This window comes from Oncorhynchus gorbuscha, linkage group LG21 (assembly GCF_021184085.1).
Source record: "Oncorhynchus gorbuscha isolate QuinsamMale2020 ecotype Even-year linkage group LG21, OgorEven_v1.0, whole genome shotgun sequence".
Lineage (NCBI taxonomy): Eukaryota > Metazoa > Chordata > Actinopteri > Salmoniformes > Salmonidae > Oncorhynchus > Oncorhynchus gorbuscha.
In genome coordinates, this window is record NC_060193.1 from 12,309,681 (window position 1) to 12,322,180 (window position 12,500).

The 12,500-nt window shown below is 45.6% G+C and overlaps 1 protein-coding gene across 1 annotated transcript in view; it reads left to right on the forward strand.

The window, feature by feature from the left end:
• LOC124008283 (arrestin red cell-like) overlaps positions 1-12,500 on the forward strand; it is a 94,779-nt gene that overhangs the window by 51,379 nt on the left and 30,900 nt on the right. The window lies entirely within an intron of this gene.

The following is a 12,500-nucleotide window of genomic DNA, read 5'->3' on the forward strand; positions in this document are numbered from 1 at the left end:
GTGCCGGGTGGAGATTATAACAGAACGTGGCCAAGATGTTCAAATGTTCATAAATGACCAGCATGGTTGAATAATAGTAAGGCAGAACAGTTGAAACTGGAGCAGGAGCATGGCCAGGTGGACTGGGGACAGCAAGGAGTCCTCATGTCAGGTAGTCCTGGGACATGGTCCTAGGGCCCAGGCCAGTTGAAACTGGAGCAGCAGCATGGCCAGGTGGACTGGGGACAGCAAGGAGTCATCATGTCAGGTAGTCCTGGGGCATGGTTCTAGGGCTCAGGTCCTCCGAGAGAGAGAAAGAAGGAGAGAAGGAGAGAATTAGAGAACGCACACTTAGATTTACACAGGACACCGAATAGGACAGGAGAAGTACTCCAGATAAACAAACTGACCCTAGCCCCCGACACATAAACTACTGCAGCATAAATACTGGAGGCTGAGACAGGAGGGGTCAGGAGACACTGTGGCCCCATCCGAGGACACCCCCGGACAGGGCCAAACAGGAAGGATATAACCCCACCCACTTTGCCAAAGCACAGCCCCCACACCACTAGAGGGAAATCTACAACCACCAACTTACCATCCTGAGACAAGGCCGAGTATAGCCCACAAAGATCTCCGACACGGTACAACCCAAAGGGGGGAAACCCAGACAGGCCGACCACAACAGTGAATCAACCCACCCAGGTGACGCACCCCCCCAGGGACGGCACGAGAGAGCCCCAGCAAGCCAGTGACTCAGCCCCCGTAACAGGGTTAGAGGCAGAGAATCCCAGTGGAAAAGGGGAACCGGCCAGGCAGAGACAGCAAGGGCGGTTCGTTGCTCCAGAGCCTTCCGTTCACCTTCCCACTCCTGGGCCAGACTACACTCAATCATATGACCCACTGAAGAGATGAGTCTCAGTAAAGACTTAAAGGTTGAGACCGAGTTTGCGTCTCTGACATGGGTAGGCAGACCGTTCCATAAAAATGGAGCTCTATAGGAGAAAGCCCTGCCTCCAGCTGTTTGCTTAGAAATTCTAGGGACAATTAGGAGGCCTGCGTCTTGTGACCGTAGCGTACGTATAGGTATGTACGGCAGGACCAAATCAGAGAGGTAGGTAGGAGCAAGCCCATGTAATGCTTTGTAGGTTAGCAGTAAAACCTTGAAATCAGCCCTTGCTTTGACAGGAAGCCAGTGTAGAGAGGCTAGCACTGGAGTAATATGATCAAATTTTTGGTTCTAGTCAGGATTCTAGCAGCCGTATTTAGCACTAACTGAAGTTTATTTAGTGCTTTATCCGGGTAGCCGGAAAATAGAGCATTGCAGTAGTCTAACCTAGAAGTGACAAAAGCATGGATTAATTTTTCTGCATCATTTTTGGACAGAAAGTTTCTGATTTTTGCAATGTTACGTAGATGGAAAAAAGCTGTCCTCGAAATGGTCTTGATATGTTCTTCAAAAGAGAGATCAGGGTCCAGAGTAACGCCGAGGTCCTTCACAGTTTTATTTGAGACGACTGTACAACCATTAAGATTAATTGTCAGATTCAACAGAAGATCTCTTTGTTTCTTGGGACCTAGAACAAGCATCTCTGTTTTGTCCGAGTTTAATAGTAGAAAGTTTGCAGCCATCCACTTCCTTATGTCTGAAACACATGCTTCTAGCGAGGGCAATTTTGGTGCTTCACCGTGTTTCATTGAAATGTACAGCTGTGTGTCATCCGCATAGCAGTGAAAGTTTACATTATGTTTTCGAATAACATCCCCAAGAGGTAAAATATATAGTGAAAACAATAGTGGTCCTAAAACAGAACCTTGAGGAACACCGAAATGTACAGTTGGTTTGTCAGAGGACAAACCATTCACAGAGACAAACTGATATCTTTCCGACAGATAAGACCTAAACCAGGCCAGAACATGTCCGTGTAGACCAATTTGGGTTTCCAATCTCTCCAAAAGAATGTGGTGATCGATGGTATCAAAAGCAGCACTAAGGTCTAGGAGCACGAGGACAGATGCAGAGCCTCGGTCCGATGCCATCAAAATGTCATTTACCACCTTCACAAGTGCCGTCTCAGTGCTATGATGGGGTCTAAAACCAGACTGAAGCATTTCGTATACATTGTTTGTCTTCAGGAAGGCAGTGAGTTGCTGCGCAACAGCCTTCTCTAAAATCTTTGAGAGGAATGGAAGATTTGATATAGGCCGATAGTTTTTTATATTTTCTGGGTCAAGGTTTGGCTTTTTCAAGAGAGGCTTTATTACTGCCACTTTTAGTGAGTTTGGTACACATCCAGTGGATAGAGAGCCGTTTATTATGTTCAACATAGGAGGGCCAAGCACAGGAAGCAGCTCTTTCAGTAGTTTAGTTGGAATAGGGTCCAGTATACAGCTTGAAGGTTTAGAGGCCATGATTATTTTCATCATTGTGTCAAGAGATATAGTACTAAAACACTTGAGCGTCTCTCTTGATCCTAGGTCCTGGCAGAGTTGTGCAGACTCAGGACAACTGAGGTTTGGAGGAATACGCAGGTTTAAAGAGGAGTCCGTAATTTGCTTTCTAATAATCATAATCTTTTCCTCAAAGAAGTTCATGAATTTATCACTGCTAAAGTGCAAGTCATCCTCTCTTGGGGAATGCTGCTTTTTAGTTAGCTTTGCCACAGTATCAAAAAGGAATTTCGGATTGTTCTTATTTTCCTCAATTAAGTTAGAAAAATAGGACGATCGAGCAGCAGTAAGGGCTCTTCGGTACTGCACGGTACCATCCTTCCAAGCTAGTCATTTTGAGTCTTTCTCTGGGTTGTTATGACAATAGAACACAGGACCACATTGTCACAACAACCAATGGGGGGATAATATTTGTTAATGACTGAGCCCTTACTGATGGAAATGTAGACATGATCTAAAAATACATTCTTTCCTATTTTAAAGGGGGAGAGAGAGAGAGAAAGAGAGAAAGAGAGAAAGAGAGAGAGAGAGATTTAAATAATCTTTATTGGGTCTGGGGGCCCACCACACAATAAATACTCATACAAAACCACAGTTACACATCAATTAAAAACACAACTCAATTCCTCCTCCACAGTAACTACACACAACAGCCTCTGAATACCCCATATGCTCAACAACAGAATAATATTGTTGACAAGTTTATAATAGGCAAACTCAACCCTCAGTCTCACTGCCAACATTCCCTCCAGCATTCCCACCACATCCACAGACCCCTGTCCCCGAATACTGTTCTTTCGGGTCTTCCATATCGCTAATTCTGCTGCCCCTAACACAAAATTAAGCAACACAACTACACCCCTTTGACTGAACCTATACTTTGGCCCAAATATATACAGTTGGGAAGAGAAAACCTCTCCCAAAGCTGAGAACCAATTAGTGATCAGGTCAATCATCCCAACCAACCTGGGACACGGTAAAAACAGATGTGCCAGAGATTCAGACTCAGCACAGAATGGACACCCCTCCCCAACAGTAGGGTCCAGGTGTACCAGATGCATGTCGGTGGCTATAGCTCCATGTATTATCCTCCATTGGAGGTCAGCTGTCCTCTTATCAATAGGCAGTTTGTATAATGATCGCCAGCAGCCTTTTGGGGAGGCACCTGGACCAAGCACACCCGCCCACCTCGTTGATTTTACCCCTTCCAGGGAAGAGGCATGGGACACCTTTACACATATTCTGTACATGGCCTTCTTTCCCACCTCCTTGAACTCCCCCAGCTCCGGGGTATCGAAGGAAAGCAGCATCCCCACGTCCTCCTCGAATGCCCCCATCGCAGCACTAACAATCAGTGCAGGGAACATATAATCCAGACCTTTTTTCCACCGATCAGAATTGGAAGTGTCAGTCACATACTGCAGATGAAGCACTGGCAACGACTCTCCAAGCCTGACAAAGACTCTCCAAGCCTGCATAACAGACTCATAAAATGGAGTCAGGCCAGGCAAATCACCCCCCTCCAGCTTTAAGAGGAAAAGGTGCTTGTCTAAGCCCAAACAGCCCGCTCTCCTCATCAGTGTGTAGGCTGTGTCGACCCAGCTAGAACCATCACTGTACAACAATCTCTGGGCTGCTTGGAGCCTGAAAGCCGTGATCCTAGAGGAAATGTCCACCAGGCCTTGCCCACCCTCGTGCAGTGGCAGGTACAGGGCTGCAGCTTTAATCCAGTGTTGTCCAGACCAGAATAAATTGACAAGGGTCCTCTGAAGCTCTTGTATCAGACCCTTTGGTGGCTGTAAAATCATTAGTCTGTGCCACAGGGTAGAGGCAGCAAGATTATTAGCTACCAGGACCCTTCCCCTATAAGACAGCTGGGGTAGCACCCATTTCCACCTTGACAGTCTGGCACACACTTTCTCCACTATACCCTCCCAGTTATTTTTCTGAAAGACATCGGAGCCTAGAAAAAAAAACTAAGTCTTCATCTCATCTCTGCCCCACTGAAGCCCCCCTGGTAACCGTGGAGCGGACCCCGTTTGAAGCCCCCTGGTAACCGTGGAGCGGACCCCGTTTGAAGCTCCCCTGGTAACCGTGGAGCGGACCCCATCTGAAGCCCCCCCTGGTAACCGTGGAACGGACCCTATTTGAAGCCCCCCTGGTAACGGTGGAGTGGACCCCGTTTGAAGCCCCCTGGTAACCGTGGAGCGGACCCTGTCTGAAGCCCCCTGGTAACCGTGGAGCGGACCCCGTCTGAAGCCCCCTGGTAACCGTGGAGTGGACCCCGTTTGAAGCCCCCTGGTAACCGTGGAGCGGACCCCATTTGAAGCCCCCCTGGTAACCGTGGAGTGGGCCCCATCTGAAGCCCCCCTGGTACCCGTGGAGCGGACCCCGTTTGAAGCTGACCTTCCCACAGCGCTTCACTCTTTCCCCAATTGACTCTAGCTGGGGAGGCCCTCTAAATACACCTTTAAAGAGTTTGAGAACCCAACATCCTCACTCCCTGTAATAAAAACTATCACATCATCTGCATACGCAGACAGTGCTATCGTGGGACCCTTCATTACACCTGGCACAGAGAAACCAGTAAGCTTCGCTCTTAAAAAACAAAGCATTGGTTCAATCACCAGACTATATAACTGCCCTGAAATTGGGCATCCCTGCCTGATGCCTCTTTGGACAGGGATGGGGCAACTCAAACCAGCCCCACCTTCACCATACACGAGGCCCCAGCATACAGTAAACTCATCCAAGACAAAAAAACATCCCCAAATCCAAAGGCTTTCATTGTTTTAAACAAGTACTGGTGGTCCACACGATCAAAAGCCTTCTCCTGACCCAAAGAAAGTAAGTTTACAAACATCTCTCTTATCAGAAACAAGTTATCAACGATAGAGCGATCAGGTACACAGTAGGACTGGTGGACCAAGAATCCCAGGTACTCTTTCAACCTGTTTGAGAGACATTTAGAAACAATTTTGTATTCTGCGCACAGCAAAGCAACAGGTCTCCAATTTTTTACGAGAGCCAAATCCCCCTTTTTTGGCAACAGTGAAAGCACCGCACGTTGACAAGATACAGGAAGAGAACCCTCATGAAAGGATTCACACACCACTTCATAAAAATCCTCCCAATAGACCCCTAAAAGTGCTTATAGAACTCAGATGGTAAACCATCAATGCCAGGGGCTCGGCCTGTTGAGAGCTGCATAACTGCTGTGGACAGCTCTTGCAGTGTAATGTCAGAGTCCAATGCGACCCTCTGCTCAGGTCGCTTTTGAGGAAGACCGTGTAACAACTGTTCAGTACACAGAGAGTCACAATCCTCCGCCTTATAAAGGGACGAGTAAAAATCCACTGCATGTTGACACATTTCAATATCATCCGTAGTCACCTTCCCATCAGGGAGACGAAGGCAGACCATCTGTTTACTTTGAAATGTCGACTGTCCTAGTGGTCTCCTTCCCATCAGGGAGACGAAGGCAGACCATCTGTTTACGTTGAAATGTTGACTGTCCTAGTGGTCTCCTTCCCTTCAGGGAGACGAAGGCAGACCATCTGTTTATGTTGAAATGTCGACTGTCCTAGTGGTCACCTTCCCATCAGGGAGACGAAGGCAGACCATCTGTTTATGTTGAAATGTCGACTGTCCTAGTGGTCACCTTCCCATCAGGGAGACGAAGGCAGACCATCTGTTTACGTTGAAATGTTGACTGTCCTAGTGGTCACCTTCCCATCAGGGAGACGAAGGCAGACCATCTGTTTACGTTGAAATGTTGACTGTCCTAGTGGTCACCTTCCCATCAGGGAGACGAAGGCAGACCATCTGTTTATGTTGAAATGTCGACTGTCCTAGTGGTCACCTTCCCATCAGGGAGACGAAGGCAGACCATCTGTTTATGTTGAAATGTCGACTGTCCTAGTGGTCACCTTCCCATCAGGGAGACGAAGGCAGACCATCTGTTTATGTTGAAATGTCGACTGTCCTAGTGGTCACCTTCCCATCAGGGAGACGAAGGCAGACCATCTGTTTACGTTGAAATGTTGACTGTCCTAGTGGTCACCTTCCCATCAGGGAGACGAAGGCAGACCATCTGTTTACGTTGAAATGTTGACTGTCCTAGTGGTCACCTTCCCATCAGGGAGACGAAGGCAGACCATCTGTTTACGTTGAAATGTTGACTGTCCTAGTGGTCACCTTCCCATCAGGGAGACGAAGGCAGACCATCTGTTTATGTTGAAATGTCGACTGTCCTAGTGGTCACCTTCCCATCAGGGAGACGAAGGCAGACCATCTGTTTATGTTGAAATGTCGACTGTCCTAGTGGTCACCTTCCCATCAGGGAGACGAAGGCAGACCATCTGTTTATGTTGAAATGTCGACTGTCCTAGTGGTCACCTTCCCATCAGGGAGACGAAGGCAGACCATCTGTTTATGTTGAAATGTCGACTGTCCTAGTGGTCACCTTCCCATCAGGGAGACGAAGGCAGACCATCTGTTTATGTTGAAATGTCGACTGTCCTAGTGGTCACCTTCCCATCAGGGAGACGAAGGCAGACCATCTGTTTATGTTGAAATGTCGACTGTCCTGGGTTTAAAAAAAGCGCTAGGAGCATCCATATCCTTGAGGGAGGCGAAACGAGACCTAATCAAGGCACCCTTCACTCTTTCATGCAGAAACGACCTCAGTTCATGTCTCTTGTCCTGTAAGTTCATGACTAGTCCAGGGTCGTTCTGAGTGAGCAGCTTCAAATCAATAGACTTGATGTCCTGTTCAAGGGCCTTGATAGTCTCTTTAACTTCAGTTTGAGACAGAGCAGGATACTGTTGACAAAATACTCGTATCTGGGCCTTCCCAACCTCCCACCATTGTCTCAAGGACTCAAATTCCCCTTTATAACCCTCCATTTTTCCCAAAACAACAAAAACCTGTCACAAAACATGACATCATGTAACAATTTAACATTAAAATACCAGTAAGATGATGACCTTCATAGACAGGACAAGTGAATATCAACAGTAACAATATGATGATCAGAGAAACCCACAGGAGTAATGGCACACCATCCAACCCTACTACAGTATTGCTCAGATACATACAACCTGTCTAACCTTGCTGCACTGACACAACCTTCATTCATTTTTAGCCATGTGTACTGCCTAACTTTTGCATTCCTTACTCTCCACACATCAGAAAGCTCAAACTCATTTAATAGGCCAGACAGGCAAGTGGCTGACCGCAGGTGAGGTTCTTCAACGGTGCGATCAACAGTAACAGTAACCTTGACCAATAAAACCCGACCCGTGACACTCTCTGTCGTAGATACCACAGTCACCCCTAAGCCTGAGGAAAACAAGATTGCCACCCCAGCACTGAAATTAGTACCATGACTGAGTACATGCTGCCCCTCCCACCACATACCCCAGTCAACCTCTTTAGCCTCATCACTATGTGTCTCCTGTAGGAAAACTACATTCAGCCTTTTCTGTTTTATTACTTCTAATACCCAAGCCCTCTTATTCCTGTCCCTTCCCCCATTAATACTGAGAGAACCTACCCTTCTACCTCCATGTAGAAAAGAGAAAGGAAAAGCAGAAGAAACCACAGAGAAACCAAAGAGAAAAAAGACACCCTATGAGGCATGATCATCATCATTGTTTTAATCTTCTCTTATTAACCTGACCACGTTTCCCACCACCTTTTGCTGCTGCAACAGCAGTAACACATTTTCTCAAGCGAAACCGCTTCTTCTCACTCAACTGGTCTCACTGGTCTTCTCACTCAACACCCCACCGTCTTCTGTAACATCACAGCTGACCTCACAAACTTATCAACATCAAAATAATCTGCCGATTTGATAGATTTCCCAAATGTCTGATCCACAAACCCATTTACCTCCTCTAGATGGTAAATTGAGTCGTCACCAGCTGCTATCATATCAAAAGAGATATCCATATTCTTCTCCTGATCCTCCTCAGCTGAGACCACAGACAACTGACTCGTACCAGGCATCTCCTCCACTACCTGGGAGCTTAGCTCCACGTGAACCCCCTCCTTTACCCCAGCACCCGTACAGGGCATCACCTCCACAACCTGGGAGTCTAGCTCCACATGAACCCCCCCCCCTTACCCCAGCACTCGTACTGGGCACCTCCTCACCAGTCTGAGGAACTGGCTCTTCAGATACATCCTTACCTTCTACAACAATATTTTTCTTCTGCATAAAATTTTCCTCTAATACAAGTTCCAACTCCGTGCCCTCATCACGAATAACTTGTTCCTCAGCAACAGGTGCTTGTGGCTGCTCTACTGCTGTCGGTCCATACATCAGTGGGCCCAGGCGTTACGATGACCCTCCCTGCGCCCCTCCCTCGGCCTTCTCCCTTTTCGGGCAAACATGTCGCTTATGACCAACATCCCCACAGTCAAAACACCGTTGACTGCTCAACCATACGATCTACCAGACACTCTTCTTTAAGAAGTACGCCATGCTCAACCATACGATCAACCAGACACTCTTCTTTAAGAAGTACACCATGCTCAACCATACGATCAACAAGACACTCTTCTTTAAGAAGTACGCCATGCTCAACCATACGATCAACAAGACACTCTTCTTTAAGAAGTACACCATGCTCAACCATACGATCAACAAGACACTCTTCTATAAGAAGTACACCATGCTCAACCATACGATCTACAAGACACTCTTCTTTAAGAAGTACGCCATGCTCAACCATACCATCAACCAGACACTCTTCTTTAAGAAGTACGCCATGCTCAACCATACGATCAACCAGACACACTTCTTTAAGAAGTACGCCATGCTCAACCATACGATCAACAAGACACTCTTCTTTAAGAAGTACACCATGCTCAACCATACGATCAACCAGACACTCTTCTTTAAGAAGTACACCATGCTCAACCATACGATCAACAAGACACTCTTCTTTAAGAAGTACACCATGCTCAACCATACGATCAACAAGACACTCTTCTTTAAGAAGTACACCATGCTCAACCATACGATCTACAAGACACTCTTCTTTAAGAAGTACACCATGCTCAACCATACGATCAACAAGACACTCTTCTTTAAGAAGTACACCATGCTCAACCATACGATCAACCAGACACTCTTCTTTAAGAAGTACACCATGCTCAACCATACGATCAACAAGACACTCTTCTTTAAGAAGTACACCATGCTCAACCATACGATCAACAAGACACTCTTCTTTAAGAAGTACACCATGCTCAACCATACGATCAACAAGACACTCTTCTTTAAGAAGTACACCATGCTCAACCATACGATCTACAAGACACTCTTCTTTAAGAAGTACACCATGCTCAACCATACGATCAACAAGACACTCTTCTTTAAGAAGTACACCATGCTCAACCATACGATCAACCAGACACTCTTCTTTAAGAAGTACACCATGCTCAACCATACGATCAACAAGACACTCTTCTTTAAGAAGTACACCATGCTCAACCATACGATCAACAAGACACTCTTCTTTAAGAAGTACACCATGCTCAACCATACGATCTACAAGACGCTCTTCTTTAAGAAGTACACCATGCTCAACCATACGATCAACAAGACACTCTTCTTTAAGAAGTACGCCATGCTCAACCATACGATCTACAAGACGCTCTTCTTTAAGAAGTACACCATGCTCAACCATACGATCAACCAGACACTCTTCTTTAAGAAGTACACCATGCTCAACCATACAATCAACCAGACACTCTTCTTTAAGAAGTACACCATGCTCAACCATACGATCAACAAGACACTCTTCTTTAAGAAGTACACCATGCTCAACCATACGATCAACAAGACACTCTTCTTTAAGAAGTACACCATGCTCAACCATACGATCTACAAGACACTCTTCTTTAAGAAGTACACCATGCTCAACCATACGATCAACAAGACACTCTTCTTTAAGAAGTACACCATGCTCAACCATACGATCAACCAGACACTCTTCTTTAAGAAGTACACCATGCTCAACCATACGATCAACAAGACACTCTTCTTTAAGAAGTACACCATGCTCAACCATACGATCAACAAGACACTCTTCTTTAAGAAGTACACCATGCTCAACCATACGATCTACAAGACGCTCTTCTTTAAGAAGTACACCATGCTCAACCATACGATCAACAAGACACTCTTCTTTAAGAAGTACGCCATGCTCAACCATACGATCTACAAGACGCTCTTCTTTAAGAAGTACACCATGCTCAACCATACGATCAACCAGACACTCTTCTTTAAGAAGTACACCATGCTCAACCATACGATCAAACAGAAGCTCTTCTTTAAGAAGTACACCATGCTCAACCATACAATCAACCAGACACTCTTCTTTAAGAAGTACACCATGCTCAACCATACGATCAACCAGACACTCTTCTTTAAGAAGTACACCATGCTCAACCATACAATCAACCAGACACTCTTCTTTAAGAAGTACACCATGCTCAACCATACGATCAAACAGAAGCTCTTCTTTAAGAAGTACACCATGCTCAACCATCTGATCAACCAGACACTCTTCTTTAAGAAGTACACCATGCTCAACCATACGATCAAACAGAAGCTCTTCTTTAAGAAGTACACCATGCTCAACCATCCGATCTACCAGACACTCTTCTTTAAGAAGTACACCATGCTCAACCATACGATCAAACAGAAGCTCTTCTTTAAGAAGTACACCATGCTCAACCATCCGATCTACCAGACACTCTTCTTTAAGAAGTACACCATGCTCAACCATACGATCAAACAGAAGCTCTTCTTTAAGAAGTACACCATGCTCAACCATCCGATCTACCAGACACTCTTCTTTAAGAAGTACACCATGCTCAACCATCCGATCTACCAGACACTCTTCTTTAAGAAGTACACCATGCTCAACCATACGATCAAACAGAAGCTCTTCTTTAAGAAGTACACCATGCTCAACCATCCGATCTACCAGACACTCTTCTTTAAGAAATACCACCACCGCTTTATTCATCTGGGATGCATAAGCAACATTCTCATATCCCACCTTCTCTCCTACGGCGACCAGAAACTCTTCCACCGTGACAGCAGCTTCAGTAACACACCTAAAGCCGTGCCGAAGTGACTGGGATGGCATCCCCATTCGGGCTGCCATCCCCGCCAAAATCAGGGTAATTTCGATACGAAAAACAAAATACTTAATTCTACCACAACAAAAATAATAACCTTGATCATGCACAGAAGAAAAACAAAAAATGCCACCAAGAAATAGAAAACCGAAAGAAAGTTGTGAATATCTAACTCTCCACCACACACGCACTCCTTCGCTCATACAATTCCCAGTATGCACCAAACACTCCCAGCATGCAGAGAGAGAGAGAGAGAGAGAGAGAGAACCAAATATTTTTACAAGACGTTATAAGGAGGTCATTATGCATTAATGTTTGTAACCTCACAGCCTCCATCATGATGATTAAGAGTTACTATAACGGATGATGTTGTGATCTCACAGCCTCCGTCATGATAATTAAGAGTTACTATAACGGATGATGTTGTAACCTCACAGCCTCCATCATGATGATTAAGAGTTACTATAACGGATGATGTTGTGACCTCACAGCCTCCGTCATGATGATTAAGAGTTACTATAACGGATGATGTTGTGACCTCACAGCCTCCGTCATGATGATTAAGAGTTACTATAACGGATGATGTTGTTACCTCACAGCCTCCGTCATGATGATTAAGAGTTACTATAACGGATGATGTTGTAACCTCACAGCCTCCGTCATGATGATTAAGAGTTACTATAACGGATGATGTTGTGACCTCACAGCCTCCACCAGACAGCTCCACCTACCTGTTAAATGTGGATGAGCTGTTAGTCAGTTCTTTAGATTTGATTTGATTGAACCTTTATTTAACGAGTCAAGTCAGTTAACCTCTCTGGGTATTCGGGACGGTAGCGTCCCACCTCAACAACATCCAGTGAAGGTCAACATCCAGTGAAGGTCAACAGAAATCCCACAATTAAAA